This window comes from Pezoporus wallicus, unplaced genomic scaffold (assembly GCF_028554395.1).
Source record: "Pezoporus wallicus isolate ANWC-B61680 ecotype Strahan unplaced genomic scaffold, APGP_CSIRO_Pwel_v1 contig_6899, whole genome shotgun sequence".
Taxonomy (NCBI): domain Eukaryota; kingdom Metazoa; phylum Chordata; class Aves; order Psittaciformes; family Psittacidae; genus Pezoporus; species Pezoporus wallicus.
In genome coordinates, this window is record NW_026638613.1 from 1,824,037 (window position 1) to 1,839,902 (window position 15,866).

Genomic DNA, 15,866 nt, shown 5'->3' on the forward strand with positions numbered 1-15,866 from the left:
CTTTACAACACAAGACAAAATGAAATACGTTAAATATTATGTTTCTGGTCTTCAGAGGCATTGACCAGCAAAGCCTATATTTAACTTCAGGTAGAATTGTGTTCAGCATGTCTGAAAATTTGCCCAAAATTAAAGATAAGTGCTTTTATGTGGGTAACATCAGTTTAAGTACCAGCCACAGATTATATAGTGATAGTTCTTCCCACTGGAAAATCATCTTTTGAATTGTTTTAAAACAAAAGCACAGACCAATGTCAGCCCTCTTACAAGCTGCATAGTAATGTGAGGAGGGGAAGAAAAGATTTATTTGGAATCTTCTAATTGACCTCAGTGGAATTGGGCCTGGACCCATTAAAACATTAATGAAAAGCAGTTATGGAGCATGAATAGTACTCAACCTAAAACATTAATGTCTAGGTAATATTAAAAGTAATTTGTTTAAAATTTGCTGGGGGGGGGGGAGGAGCAGGACCCTGGCTACATTAACAACTAAATTCCTTCAACTTCCGGTTAGTAATTTTTATCATTATATTTTAAACAGTTACAGAGAAAGAAGTTCATGTTTTTCCCCTTGCTTCTCCTACCGCAGCACTGGCTCGAGAGTTAGTAGTACTCCTCATTTTCATCTCAGTCCTGCATTATCCTGATTTTTAGACTAATGTGCCAACATATCACAACTTCATCCTTTCTCAGGACTGGTGTAGGCAGTAACAGGTATTAAAACAAATAAGCCTCCAAAATTAATGTGTTTTGCAAGGAGTAAGCATAAGGGTATCCAAAGCCAGAGGGTATGTTCACAATAAGGGGATTCAATTCCAGCATGTCACAAAATATTCTCCATTACCACAGCATGGCAGAAACCTTTTCTTAATGCTATGACAGATGTTTTAAACACACCATTTACTCAGAGTTATTGGATATGGGAACATACAAATCTACCAATAATGCAAGAGCCTATGTTTTATGAAGGGCATAGCTACCAGAGAGGCAACTGCTTCCCCAAGGATTTAGCAGTGGCTTTCCAGATAGTTTTTAGTGCAAACAAAAGCTGCCATTACTGTATGATCTCTAGCTTACAAGTACCTGCATGGAAATCCTCTAGCAAAAGTTAACCCAGTTATCAATAGGAAATTGCAAGTTATAAATTAAAAGCAAACAAACAGATTGGTAGGAAACATTTGTGACCCTCCCTGTGTAGTACATTTTCTCTAGTTTTCCAAGCATTGACTTCTCCTGTGGTCCTTTACCATTTATTTCCAGAATCTCTCAAAATGAACAATAGCCATATGCATATTTACCTTTGAACACATGAATGTTGCATTGCATCTCTTCAAAGGTGGAAGGGCCACGTAGTCATCCTAGAACTATGAGAGACATACTTTCAATAAATGATGTAGCAGCCCAGCTTTTGACCAGAAAAAATGTGGAAAAGTATGTGATGCTAATGTGCATTTTCTCTGCTGCTCTCAGAGGCACATAGCAGCAGTGTGAGTCACAAGACCCTTGACAGCTCCTCTCCAAAGGCTGCCCATGCTGGAAGTCAGTGTCTTGCCATTTGTCCCAGCTACACCCCAAAGCCCTCCCCTGCCTGCCTTTGACTACCTGCAATTTTTCATGAAAGCATTTAAAACAAGCCATTTTGGAAACAAAAAGTAAAGCATTTTGGTTTGAGAACTTTGTTTCAATGTCTCATGAAAGGTGTGGTCTCAACATCTCTTGCACTTGTATTTAATTTGCACACCCTCCTTGGGCTGCGTCTTACGGAGACCATGTCAGCCTGTTTCTCAGACTAGTCAAATTTTAATCAAACACAACTACTTTCTTTCCTTGCTTATTTTCCGGAAAAAGAAAACAAAAAATGCTGGGATCTCTATTTTTAGGGAAGAAACAAAATCTCTCTTTTTCAAGTAGTCCTACTTAATTTTTTTAAGGTCTCTTCCTAGTAAGGAATCTTTGATGTAGTCAGCAAGACGATTCTTCTGCCTGGAAGACCAACTGATATATAGTCAAACAGAGAGCAGAGAAAAAAACCCACTCTTGTATGTCACTGGACTCTTAATTTATTTTATTAGCCTTAAAGACTAAAACTCTCTGCACAGTAGAAATTTCAAAAGACCTAAAAATTCTATATTTTCTCCTGATGTGACTTTTCTAAACCTGAAGTTTTACTTTTTGTGAATATTTTTAACCACCACAAACTTTTTTAGGCTTTTTCTTACATTTACCCTTTGTCAAGGAAGGAAGAAAGAAGCAAACCTGTGAATCAGATCCCATATGCATAATCACACAACTATACGAACTAATCGCATCCATAAAAAGCATTCAGTTCAAACATTGCTGTATAGGGAATTCTTAGCCTTAAAAATTATGTTGTTTGGACTGGCAACTTTGAACACATCTTATAAGCAATCCATCTGCTCTAGTATTTATTTTTTCTTTTTTTTAACTTAAATCAGGGGACATGAGCAACCTGACAGCGTCTCCAATAAGCCTGCTGATTACTTCACTTTTTGTAATTCTCACTTCTCTTTTTGTCTCACACTTCTGTTATACTAAAATGCACATTGTTAAAATACTTTAAAAAATTGATCAGAACTTGATTGCCAGCTAGGAAATTTGGAGTAGTAATCTCAACAAAATTTATAATGAGCTTCAAATTTGTTACTCCATACAGAGACGTCATGCATCAAAAATTACGCAAGTTGGGTGGGACAGACCTGCCACTTAGAGTCCTAGGAGGATTCATTTATAGCACAGATTTGACAGCTTTTTTTTAGACACCAAGTCATGGCCTAGCCAAGCCGTGGCTCACCATGCGGGTGGAGGGGTGGTGGCAGGCAGTGTGGTGGCTGGGGATGAGGAGTGATGAGGGACATGGGGTACACCGGCCTACATCCCTGGCACTCCCCCTGTAGCAGGGGACACTAAGTGGTGGGGACACAGAGATGCTGGGGACGTTGGGTTGTAAGGATGTAGGAAAAAACAGGAGCACGGAGGAACACGGGCTGGTGAAGACACAGGGATGCCAGGGACAGCAGGCAGTTAGGACATGGGGAAGGGCGGGGCACCAGCTGGTGGGGTCTCCAAGGACACCTGGAATGTTGTCTTTTGAACATTCCGCTTGGCAGCTACGGAGGGTGAGAGGCAAGGGAGAGAGCTGGAGAGAGCTGGCTGGTGAGAAAGCTGCCTGTTTCTATGCCATGCACAGAGGGGATCTAGGTGGGACCTGGGTTATCACATATGGAATGCTTCCCTTTGAGGAGTAACAGGATATTAATAGTTTGCTTTTCCTGAGCTGGCTGCAACTTTAGTACTCACAGTGGGGACAGTCCTGAGAGGGAAAGGAGGACTCCTGGCCCTCACAGAGGAAACCCACCTCTAAATCTCCTCCTCCATTCATGTTTAAGGGAGTGTGGACTAACAAGGGGTCAGCGTTTCATTTTCTTCACCTCACTCAAATTTAAAGTCTTGGCACTCTTCGGAGACTGCAATGCATTTCTTCCAGTCATCTCTGGTCTCACCTACCCCAAATCCCTTCTTTCATTTTACCACCTAGTAGCAGCCTTTATTTCTTGGCCACCTCCACTTGGGGATCTCGTCTGTCTATATGGATTTTTTTAAGCACTTGTCTCAACTGCTCTCCTGTCTCTCTCCATCCAGAGGTTTTTTCCTCTCCCATTAGAAAATTAAGTTAAAAAGAAAAAATAATAATCTTGAAGATTTAGGTGGAGAAAGGTCTTCCCCTTTTTTATTTCAGTTTTGTTTCTATTTTGCATCTTCCTTCCTTCTTATTTCATTCTGACTACAGCATTTGGTTTTCTGAGGGAAAAGACTTAATTATTGTTTATCTAGCTCTCCCTGGATCCTATCTCCAAATTACTGCATCATCAACAACCCACTGAATAGACACTAGGAAAATTCACATGAGGGAGAGACACTGTGAATACTCTCTCTGCAGGGAATGCTTCGATCAGAGCTTGTATGCTGTTAGAAAACAGACAGCCTAGCCTAGGTCCAGGTAACTTGGTTTCATTAGTTCTACTCATCATCCAACTACTTGTTTTACATTCGTATTATTTTTCTGTATTTCTCTATTTCCTCCTCAGATCTTCAATGCTTCTCCCTAATACTGAATCCCTAACCATTTCCATTTTATTTCTCTCCACCATTTTGTTGCTTTAGCCTTGCTGCACTTTTCCCCACAATTCTGCACATCCAGCAGGCCAGAAAGTGCGGATGGGAGGCAATGGTTCATTTGTCTGGTTTCATCTCAACTGCATAACCAAAGTACAGAAATTTAGATGCCATATCTAAGTGGCACCTGGGGAGGCAAATGTGTAGAGGAAATAATAAGCTACTGAAGAGGTGAAAAAAACAAACAAAATATCCTGGCCTGAAAGTAAGTTTATTCATTTCTCTGCAAAACAACTATTATTTGCAATATGACACATCTGTTCTGAGATTTTGTATCTTAGTTACTTGATTAATTGTGCAGATTTTGCTTTGTGCTCCTTATTCACTTGTTTCCCAACGGTCATGGGATTCTTTAGCACTCACTGCCTAAGAGAATAGCTTGACACTGAAATGGGACTGTTTTCTGTGAGTCCAATCATTTTCTACTCTACTTCAAAGTGCTTGTTAAACCCTTGTGGTATTTCAAATTGTGATCATAACTTCAGTGCATCTTTTTCCACCAGCTCTGTCCTGTGGCCTGCAATTAGAAGGTTTTTGTCTGAGTTAGAAGCAGCAAAGGCTTCATATTTAACTGCATTTTTCAAATTCATTTGCAGAATTTCTTTAGAAAGTGAGGTTAACAAGTTGCTCTGATGTGTGCTCAGCAATTTAGTCTCTTGACACATTAATAAGGACCTTCCTTAAAACCCTTTTCTAAACCTATTTTAGAACTTTTTTTTCTTTTATCACATACATAAGTGGAGCTCAGGTCCTGATGAGCATAAATATACCTCCTTCAGTGGTACAGGATGGGAATAAGCCTCTGCTTACATTCAGTCATCTGAGATGCAAGTGATAGAAGAGTTGCGGGGATATAGATTTCCTTTCTGGTATTATATACAAGTAAGACACCTTTGAGCAGGTTCAGTTTCTTGTTTCCAAAACACGGGGCTGAAGGTATTCACAAGAAGGTGAGGAAGAGCTGAGCTGGAATTACTAAGCTGGGGCATGTTGTAAAGCATTTAGGACTGACTGCATCAGGGACAGCCATGCAAAACCTTTGGGTGCTTGTACTCACATGCTCCAACAAGCTCAAGAGCCTTGACTGAGCCAGTGTTTCGCTTCCCAAGTACATCCCCAATAGGGGCGTTCTTCAAGCACTCCCTAGGCAACTACAGTTGCGCTGAGCTGGCTCAGTGCCATTTTGTAATGGGACTTAGGAAAGGCAACTGCAGGAACCCTGAAAGTGAGAAGCTAATCTGCCATGGGTTACCTGTATGTCCCTGGAATCCACTTCTCTGTGCCTCATTCCCATATCCCAATTTTGCCACAAAGGATATGTCTTTAAAAATGTATTTTACAATGAATACGTAGAAGTATAATAGAATCCTGATCTCAGATGGCACCATTTAATTTTGTTATAATAATAGTAATAAATGTACTAAGCACAAACAATGTGCTCAATGTAGAAATAGATTTAATATACTGAACTGGATTTTGAAATTGGTTATCCATGAATGGACATCCATTCTTGTTCAGATCAGAAGAGACATCTCAGATGGTACTTTGGAAGATGATAGAATACCTGTCATCCTCATAGCAGGATAAAATAGAGAAGGAACATTAGATTTCCACTCCAAGCCTGTGAAAAGAATTTTTTTTTCTGATACTTGGATGTTATTTCATTATATTTCCTTTTCTTCATTTAATTTAATATTATGTTCCAATATATTTATCCAAATGCATCTGTTTTATACTTAGGGAAATACAATCTGAAAAGAAAATATAACTTGTTCCAGTAAAGTTAAAAGAATGGAAGACAACTAATTTTAACATATTGCCACTTAATGCCATCTTGTTTGCTGATAAAATACATGGTAAAGTGTTTTCACTAATCACTTCTTGAAACAAAACAGAGCTTTTCTAGCTAATGAATAGAGATACATTTATTTATAGGACATTCATCATTCTAGTTCCTTTGTGTTTCACAGATATTAGTAAGTTGATCCATGTGGTACTCAAAAGAAGCAAAGTCTTATAGCTCCATGAGGCACAGACATCTCATGATCTACCCACACTTACAGAAAGATGCATGTAAAGTATAATTAGAATGAAAAAAAAGCACCAAAAACTTGCTCTTATTACAACCAGTAACCGAACTTTACTAATAAAAAACTCCCTCTGTCATTCAGTCTTGCTAACTTTAAACATTAAACATCCTCAGGCAGGCAACCAGGAGCACTTGATAAAAATGGGGGGTGAAGGGAAAAGGGTTTGGGTTTTTTTGGTTATTATTTTTACAAATACATTCTTTGACTTCTTTCCTTTTATTTCCTGAGCCTTTACATGATACATGAGTTATTTTTCCAAGCCTTTTCCTGCAGCCATGAAGGCTAGAGAAATTATTTTAAAATAACATTGAAATTGTCATCTAATTGCATACCTTCTAGAAGCTGAGTTGTCAGCAGCCTGCTAAATAAAATGAGGTCTGTTGTATTTCAGGGTGGCCTTACTGTCATAGAACCAGTAAATGAAGTATTTCAATAGGTACATTCCCTTTGTGGTGCCTGCTCCTTAAAAGGTCATTAACTGTATCTGTGAAAATTGGTGGCAGTGCCAGGACATCCATAACTAAACTTGCAAAACTATTTAGGAAATACGGATTAAATATTGTGCTAATAGTATTCAAATACGACCACTGACAAACTTTAATCTCCAGACACATGTAAAAGTGAGACCTTTGAAGTGTTTTGCGTACATTTATCTTTGCTCTAGCAAATTCATTTGAGGTTTTACCAACTGATTGAAATGGTAAGTAAGGCCAACAATGAGCAAACTCCATGTATTGTTGCTGTTTTGAAAGCAAAATCAATGTAAAATGTTTTGCTGCAGTCCATATTTCTTCATTATAAATATAAACCCTAGCTCTGCAACTGCTTGTTTGCATGTCTAATGTTATGCGACTCAGTAAGACTACTCACTCCTATAAAATTAAGATGCTGCATGTGTGCGTTTGCAGGACTGTGACCATGAGGAGCACTTGCTCAATGTAATAACTACCAGTTGAAAAACAAAATAAAAATCAACTCTAATTGTGCCCATTTAAAGTCAAACATTGAAAAATAGTTTAAATATGGTATTTCAGGATGGAAATCTTATAAAAAGTCTGAAGATTTTAGGATTCTGTTAGCTCTTTAGACCCTCTGTAACGAGGCTATTACATAGCATTGTTCAGATTGATGCTGAGATAATGCAGCTGCAAGAGCAGCTGCAGCAAGAATTTACAGAAGCCAGGATCCAAACCAGAACCTGCTCAAAGTCACTGCCTTTAGCTTTCTATTGTCAGGATATTTCCCCCGCTTATTTATTACCTTAATTCCAACATCATCTGTAATGGTGCCTTGCTGGGAATAAGTGAGGGTTAAAGCTTTAATGGCTTCACTTAGCCCCACAAATGAAAAATTTGGAATTTACTGCCTTCTACAAACCAGAAACACACTGACAGAAGCAAATGCTGGTTTTTCATAATGAAGAGTTCAAAGTTAGTTGACATCAAGACAGTAACAGCCAAGAAGAAAAATAGCATCAAAAAGGAGGAAAAGTACTTCACAGTCAGGTATACAGTGTGTGAGAGTATCTTCATGCTTCTAGTACTTAAAAAGACATTTTTGCTCCTCAGCAGGAGCTGATGAACCTGTGGGCTGCCTCCGCAACACATTTGCCTGTCATGTGGCTTGCAGGCAGGTTTGGAGGAAGGTTCAAGTCCAGCACCCAGCCTTATGCTTTCTTTTTCATGACATGCAGGGGGTGACAGGAATTAATTGCAGCAGCAGAGTGCTGGGCCACGGGTAAACCCAGATTTTGGTAGTCCCAAAGGCATTACAATCCTCACCCCATTTCCTAACCCTAAAATTTGGTGATGGTAACTGACACCTTGGTTCTTGTTGGTTCTTTCACGGACAGGATGATATTAGGTAAAAACGATTTTAAATAATTTTGAAAGAAAGCTTTACATAACTTAAATCCAACATTAATAAGTCTCATCACTCAGTCTTTCATAACCATCGCATAAAACCTTCAGAATAATAGTTCACAGGGAGATTTACAATAACAGATTATACATGGAAACAAACATCATAATTCACCTCTCAAATCTGAATGTACAATAGCCTGTTAATTCAATGGATTCAGTTACTGGCCTAAAGTGACCTGTACTCAGGACAAAAAAGCAATTGTAAACCTCTGCTCCTCTTTAAATTTAAATTTTAGAGCTAGAAGAACACCTTGGATGATCTCTACTAATGGCAAAGTTCATAACATGATGTTTGCATCCCACATGTAGCCATACCAAATACTTTGTGTTCCTAACGGCAAAATCAACTGGATGAAAAGAACTGATACAGTTTTCTTTCAACTCACTTAACGTGTTCAGTCTCCTAACTGCAAGTTGATATTCAGGTTGCAATATCTTGCATCTATTGGAGTTTTGCAGAATTTTATAGGAAGGACATAAAACATTAGAGTAATATAACTTAAAGGTTACACAAGCATGGGCTACAGAATCAGCAACAGCTCTAGTCCCATTGCAGTTTATAGGAAATAAAGGCAAGAACCAACCACACATTTAGTAAAATGACCATAACAATGTTAGAATCAACTGCTGGATCAGACTTTTTTGTTGGTTTTCCAGTCACTCACAACTGCCACTGGATTTCCCTTGGCTATCCATGATCTTACAGAGTTGTGTTGTTGCATAGAACCATGTCAAAGACCATGTTCCCTCACGCATCCTGAATAGGAAATTCGTACCTACAGAATTTATGCCATGTACCTTTCTATTCATCAAGGGAAGGAAGGAAAATTTCCTTGCTGTTCTTGTGGCACTTCAAGGTTAAAATCCATAGCAACAAAATAATGCATCAAAGGTAATAAACATTCACAGAGGTTAAAACAATTGTGTAAAGGGCAATTTCTTCACTGGAAAATTAAGACACCCAAACTAAAAGAAGAAATTAAAACCAGAAACCATACTAAGAAACTAACAGCTGTCAAGGTAAAAGAACTGCCTTGAATGTTAATCTGAGATATTTCAGCCAGGTCTTTTTCACAACCTTTTCTTTCCTGCTGACTTTATGTTACAGCTCTATTGCCTGTACAAAGTTGCTGAATTGAAGTTCTGCCTGTCTGCAGCTCTCATCTGTGCATGCTTTAGCTCTCAGTTGTTAGTGAATTCACTTCAGCTGCCACTTTTAAACGATAGCATGTCAAATTACAAAGCAATTAGGGTAAAATGCATAGCTGTAATACACAGGTTTAAAAAAATCCAGAAACCCTACCTCTAAATTTTCTAGGTTTGTAACGATGACTTTGGAAATAATTAAATATCTATTAATTAATATAGTTCCCAAATTACTGACATGTGCTTAATATGGTGTCGTTTTTTTACTTTCCATCTTTCTCTTTTTCCTGCCTCTCAGGCTTTTTTTGCCGAGGAATATTTAAAGTTTATTATTCCACACTGTAAGGAACGGAAGAAGCATAACTTGAGTATTTGCTAAAGCGGCTACTGAAAGAGAACATAGATAGATAAGCTACCCACATTCTTTATTGTGTATTCTGACCCTGAATTTTTGCTCTTTCTGTCTAGCATTACTAAGGAAAAACTGTATCTAACATGAAATCCCTTGGAGGTATTCATTAATATAAGGCAACTGTAGTGATTGTATGAAGGAGTCTAGAGGATGGCTCAATGATAGCTGCCACCATTGTGCTCTGAATCAGGAGCCAAAGAGGGGCGGATGCACACCTATGCATAACTCATTTAATATCTCTGCTTAACATCTCTGCATCCCAGTGGGACTCATAATATTTAATTACATATCTAATGGGAAATTCATCCCCACCCTGCGAGTTATTGTGCTTCCTCAATTTCTCTTGCATTGTAGAAGCACAGCACTTCACAGGACTGGTCCTGCCATGAAAATTAATTAGTTTATGCCTGAACAGGGCTTTCAACACACAGATCATTCTGTATGACAAAGTAGTACTAGATAACAAACTAAGTTATTCAATTGAATTATGGAGCCATGAGAAAATTATTGTCTCTTATTTTTAGTCAAGCAGACTCCAAGCCAGATTAGGCCCTGAGGATGATGCTTTGGATATTTCAACAGGTTTTATTGCCACCAGAAAAGTTTCACCTTCTTCTTGCTCCTACACTTTTCACTGCTGTATACATAATCCACTCAATAAAGCCAGTTCTTGCCTTCATTGAACAGTAATTGTTAAGATAGCTTGTTGAAGGTAAATAGTGAGCCTTGCTGGTTTGGAAACAAACTTCTCCACCTTGTTTGGTTTGGGTTTGTTTTTTTTTTTATAAACATTCTTTTTAACCATCACTCACTGCAGGGATACCTGAATTTAGAAACAGCTCTGCAAGTCAGAGAAAATTAAGCACCAGTAGTTCTGCATTTCTTTTCATAGCATCAGAAAAATCTCAGGTTAGATTTCATATGCATGAATGCTTCAGTGCCCTACCACCAGTTATCAGACTCTTTATTAGCCTGCATAACCCAAGCAGAATAATTTCAATATTGTCTTTAAGAGTCACTTGGACAGGAGCTTCAAGACAAATTGTACTGCACGAGTCATAGAAATTCAATAGCTAACTTGGCAAAAGAGAGCTTAGTTTTGTTTGATGAGGTATAGAGGTATATTTTTTGCATGGTCTTCCTTGCAAAGATGAATTTCTGATCACAGTAACCCATTTGTAGTCAAAAGGGTCATCAGCTTCCATCTTTCCAGACTATTATCATTCTAGACAATATATTTGGGACAGATCAGTGTTAATCTATACCAGTGAAAGATCTGGACTGGGTCTTCAAGATTTCTCATTTCTCATTTAGGCTGTGGTCTCCATGGTCCCCTGCTGCAAGAGCTTCTTTATTACCAGAAGAGTGGGAAGGACTTGTCAGCACCCGTTATCTGCTCCCTTGTTCCCTCACACTGCATTGTACTCTATTGCTTGTACACTTTTTCTTCCATTTATTGCTCTTACATTGGAAATCAGATACAACAGTCATAAAGAACAACAGCACCAAAGAAATAAAAGCCACAACAATAAAAGATGAGAAAAAGAAATTCCAGTTGATGACATTTACCTGGGGCAATTCTCCCTACAGAGAAGTGGAGCAATATGGAAGGAAATTCAAAAGGAAGACAGCCCTCAGTCCACTAAAATTAACTTTGCATCTTGATATGATGGCCTTTTAAATATGTTCAAAGTTTCTCAGAGCCTACTTGCTGACTTCCTTTTCTTCTTCCCTGCATTCTCATGCCTTCCTTTTCTCCCTATTGCTCCTTTTGGTTGACTTTGATTTTGGGGAGGGTTTTTTTGTTATTATTAGAGCAAGAATTAGGCACACAAAGAAAGATATTAGATTTTTTACTAAGCGTTCAGTAAAATTAATGACTTACAAAGCTCTAGCACTGATTTTCCAAGTTTCTGTGGCTCCCAGCTTCATCCTACTTACATCGTCTAACCAAAAGGAAGGATTGATACCAAAGATGCCTTTGATCAAGTGGGGTGGTCCTGGTTAGGAGCTTGGATATCACAACCAACTTTTTACCATATGAAACATCTTACAAGAGGTAGCAGTGGAGTCTTGCATTTGGTGAACAGAAATACAAACAGGTAGTTTGTATACAAACTACCATACAAACATAGAACTACCATACAAAATGGTAGTTCTAATCTAACACCTATCTTTTCAATTCACATGAGTTAATGAGCAGAACTGAGGGGACTCTAAGAGGATGCTGATCCTGGGGTGGTGACCAGCAATTAGGGTTGGGTTCAATCATGGTAATCTGCTTGTCTGGTATAGCTAGAGCAAGAAAAGGATCTGTATCCTCAGCCACATCTCCGTCACAATGTGTTTGACCTAAGTGCCCTGCAAGGTGTCAGGAACCTTCTTTACTCTGGATCTGGCAGCTGATACGTTTTGTGTACTGCACAATTGGTAATGGAAGTCGTTACAGGTTTGCTAACATTCCCTTTAGGTCTGGGCTTTCCTAGGGCCTGGTCCCATAGGAACATGGTTATTTTGTGAAGTAAAAGAGAGCTTTCTCTGTACCGTGAGCTTTCACTGAATTCCTGCCTTATACTGGAGGCAGGGCTGCCCAGAGCAGTTTGGAGATTCAGACCTCTTCATAGTATGTTGGCAGATCTAATCAAGCCCACAGCAGAGTCTGCAAAAAAACCTCCAAAACCAAAACTTGCCCCTCTGCGCTTGTTCTTTACAAGTACTCAGGTCTCACCATTTCAAAGCAATCTTTTCAGAAAATCGATAGTTCTTCATCTCCTTCAGAACGAGAGCAAGTAGGACACTTGGACGTTTGCTTTGTAATCTCTTCAAAAATTGCCTTCTTGTCTTCCCAACAGAATTAGGAAATATTGCAGTACTAAAAAAAAAAAAACCCCTCAAGTTTTTTCAGCACAAAGTCTCAGTTGTAGTACCAATCTTTGCATTCCTTTTCATTTAGGGATTACCCTAAGCTTACTGGTCTGTTTATACCTTAGGCACACACATACATCCTTGTTCCTCACACAGAGAAATTATTTGTTTTCACAAGTCCACTTTTCAGGAGGCTGCTGTAGAAACCTTTAACATTTTAAAATTTCCGTTTTCTCTCCCTCTTTCCTCTCAGTGGCCCTTTAGCTAGGAAAATGAACCACTCTGCTCCCGGAGTGCTGAGCTGCCGAATCCAATCAAGGAAGGCTGGCCAGGCTTCACATCCCTGTCAGACACAGCATTGACCTTTTTTTTCCTAATTGACAATGCGGGGCTTTGTGCTAATAGGATGACATCATTAAGCAGAGCTGAAATGCTTTCCCTGCTGTCTCTTTTGTCTCTCAGTATTTTTCTCCCACACTTAGAGGAAGTATTTGACTAGGAGGGAGTGTAAGGAAGACAGTTACACAGTGCCTAAAAAGCAGCAAGAAAACATCCTCAATTTCTCTTCATTTTTCCTTAGTCACACTTGTTTCCAACCACATATCCTGAGCCCTCACTGTGTACTGAATCTTCCTTTTTCTTCTTCCAGGTTGTTATCACTGATGCTGCTTTTCTGTATTTTGCGTTGCCTCACTGTCCTGAGATACGCTGCTGGGGATAGTCTAGTTTCTTCTTGACTTTGAATTATAATTGTAGTTGTTAGTCTAATGTCCTTTTATTTTAATCTTATTCCTCTCATTTTAATAAAACAGCTTGTTAAAAAGATCCTTGTGCATCTCTACAGCAATAAATGGTTAATTGAGATGCCCAATTTTGTGTTAAAATGTTGGCAATTAACTTTCGTTGCGATATTAAAATATTTAAGGTTTTAAAATAAAACATGGAGGGGAATAATACATGTAGGAAGTACATATGGAAGGGAAGAAGCCCCAGTGAAATGGAAAATATTAAGAGCTTTGTTTCAGCTGTCTTGTGAAATTGGCTCACCTATTTCAGTGAGTACTATAACCTCTTAAGGATGCTGCCTTAAAGCTTTAAAAAAATTGCCTTAATGCTCCTTAAGCATGCAGCCTTGGCCAAGCCAACAAAGCAAATGGAGACGTGATGGGCTTTCCCTGGAGAAGATAGAAAAAGCAGGAGCTTCCCAGTTCTGCCTATCCTCCTTTTCCCCTCTCCCACGGCTGACATATGGCATACATTTCCAGCCTGCTTCAGTGCCTAATGAAATGGAGTAACTCAGATCCCAGGTACTTCTGTGAATCTGTTTACCCTAGCTGTTTCAGTCTGCACAGTAATGCAACAGCAGCTAAGGAGAGTATTGATCAGCTGGGAGAAGCAGCCTCTTAAATCACTCAGGCTAGCTCTACAGGACCATGGGTGCCTATAGCCTTACTTCAAGAAACGCAAGCAGGAATGATAAGATAGACAAAACATAGAGTGAAGAAGGGAAAAGGTTCAGGCGGGAGAGGAAGCAGATCCCATTACTATTCAACACATTCACAGTTGGCAGGAATAGGGATTTATCTATTTTTCTTTTTGCCCAATCAACACACAGCTGTGTCATAGAAGACTCCTGGATTCCTGGACTCATGACAGGGAACTTCATGTTATTCTTTAATATGACACCTTTCCTTTCTGCATTTAAGTACTGTTCAAGAAGGCAATAACCACCATGCTATTAACATACCTTGTGAAGATTTTCTTGATTATTTTAACTGTATTTCCTAATCTTTTTTTTTTGCATGTTATCCCTAGAGACTGTTAAGCATTTTTAACCAGGATGTGTTTCTGTCATATTTACCTTCAACTTTAGTTAAATTCCATAAGCTATTGTGAATAATAGAAGGAATTGTAGTTGTGCTACTTTGAATAACAGTAAGCTTAAGCTGTTTTTGCATCAGTGCCTAGTAAACTAGCCATCTTATAGCTGTGAACAGTAATTGATACAGTTTAATATTTCTCTTATGCCTATAGCCTAACGAGATTAGTGCTAAGCAAGTTTCAGCTTCAAAGAACAATTAGGAAATTAGGATAGCATACTTAAATCCCTGCAAACTATTATTTAAAAAAAAAAGCCAGACCATCACACCATTCACCTTGCCAAATTTCAGCTCAGAGCCCAATTTATTTTTTTTTTTTTTTTTTATGAACAGGTTAAATACAGTGAGTGAAAACAGTGTTTAGAGCGGAAATGCTGACAAAAACTTTACTGCAGCCATATGAACAATGCAGCTGTAATAATAGAAAGTATGCCCTTACCACAGCAAGAAAAACGTAAGGAGTTCTGAATTTGCACTGAATGAGCCATTACTTACGTCTATCACAAAGAAATAGCGGTGCTGAAAAAAAAAAAGAAAAAAAGGATATATTAAGGGTCGTTCCCCCTCCTTTACCCAAAAGAAAACTAAAACTAAAAAGATCAGATGTGACTCAGGCTTTCAAACAATAAAAATAGCAAGATAAAAGAACTAGGTTGCTTCATTGCCTAAAGAAATGGTTAGAATCTTAAAAAGTCTGAAACCTGATTGTGAGAGATTCACTTTATGGGCTGCTAAGAAGGTTCTGACCTTCATCATCAATAGATTGTCTGAGCCTTTGTGGTATTCAGCAGTAAAGGAAGTGCTTAAAAAGTCATCCCTCTGAAAGATGGACTGGAAAAATCTCCAGTTCAGATCTCAGCCTGGCTGTTGTCACTGCACATGCTCATTCAGAAAGTCTGCCTGTAAATCTAATACAGATAAATCTTGCTTCATTTCTAAGTGATAAAACCAGAGCATCCTCACCTTAGAGATGGATCAGGATCTCTAGAATTCAATATAGGTGAAATCACTATAGAGGAGGGCAGCTAATGACCTATCTGTTTTGAGGCTCTGGATGTGCTTTGTGTAGTACTATATTTCTCTGTCTGTACTAGAGGACATTGAAGGAGTGGGATAACACTTTTACAAGTACCAGTGATATAATTTTCTTACACTCACTCTATGGTTTTGGATGCAGTTTTTCCTGTTCCAACATTTGCACTGAAATGAACTGTAGCAGATGACTGCCCTGTGATTTCAAATGGCCTTCTAGGACAGGAGAACTGTTATAGATTAAAGAGTTCAGTTCCTACAACTTTCTGGAAAAGTCTCATCACTGTCTAAGTAGTACACCAACACAGCAGTTGTCAGGATATGG

At 38.7% G+C, this 15,866-nt stretch overlaps 1 protein-coding gene across 3 annotated transcripts in view; it reads left to right on the top strand.

Moving 5' to 3' along the window:
* Positions 1-3,053: 3,053 nt before the first annotated feature.
* SPATA16 (spermatogenesis associated 16) overlaps positions 3,054-15,866 on the top strand; it is a 98,985-nt gene continuing 86,172 nt past the window's right edge. For all 3 annotated transcript variants that reach the window (XM_057411566.1, XM_057411567.1, XM_057411568.1), the window contains exon 1: positions 3,054-3,174. The gene's annotated coding sequence lies outside the window, so the exon portion shown is untranslated. The remainder of the gene's footprint in view (positions 3,175-15,866) is intronic.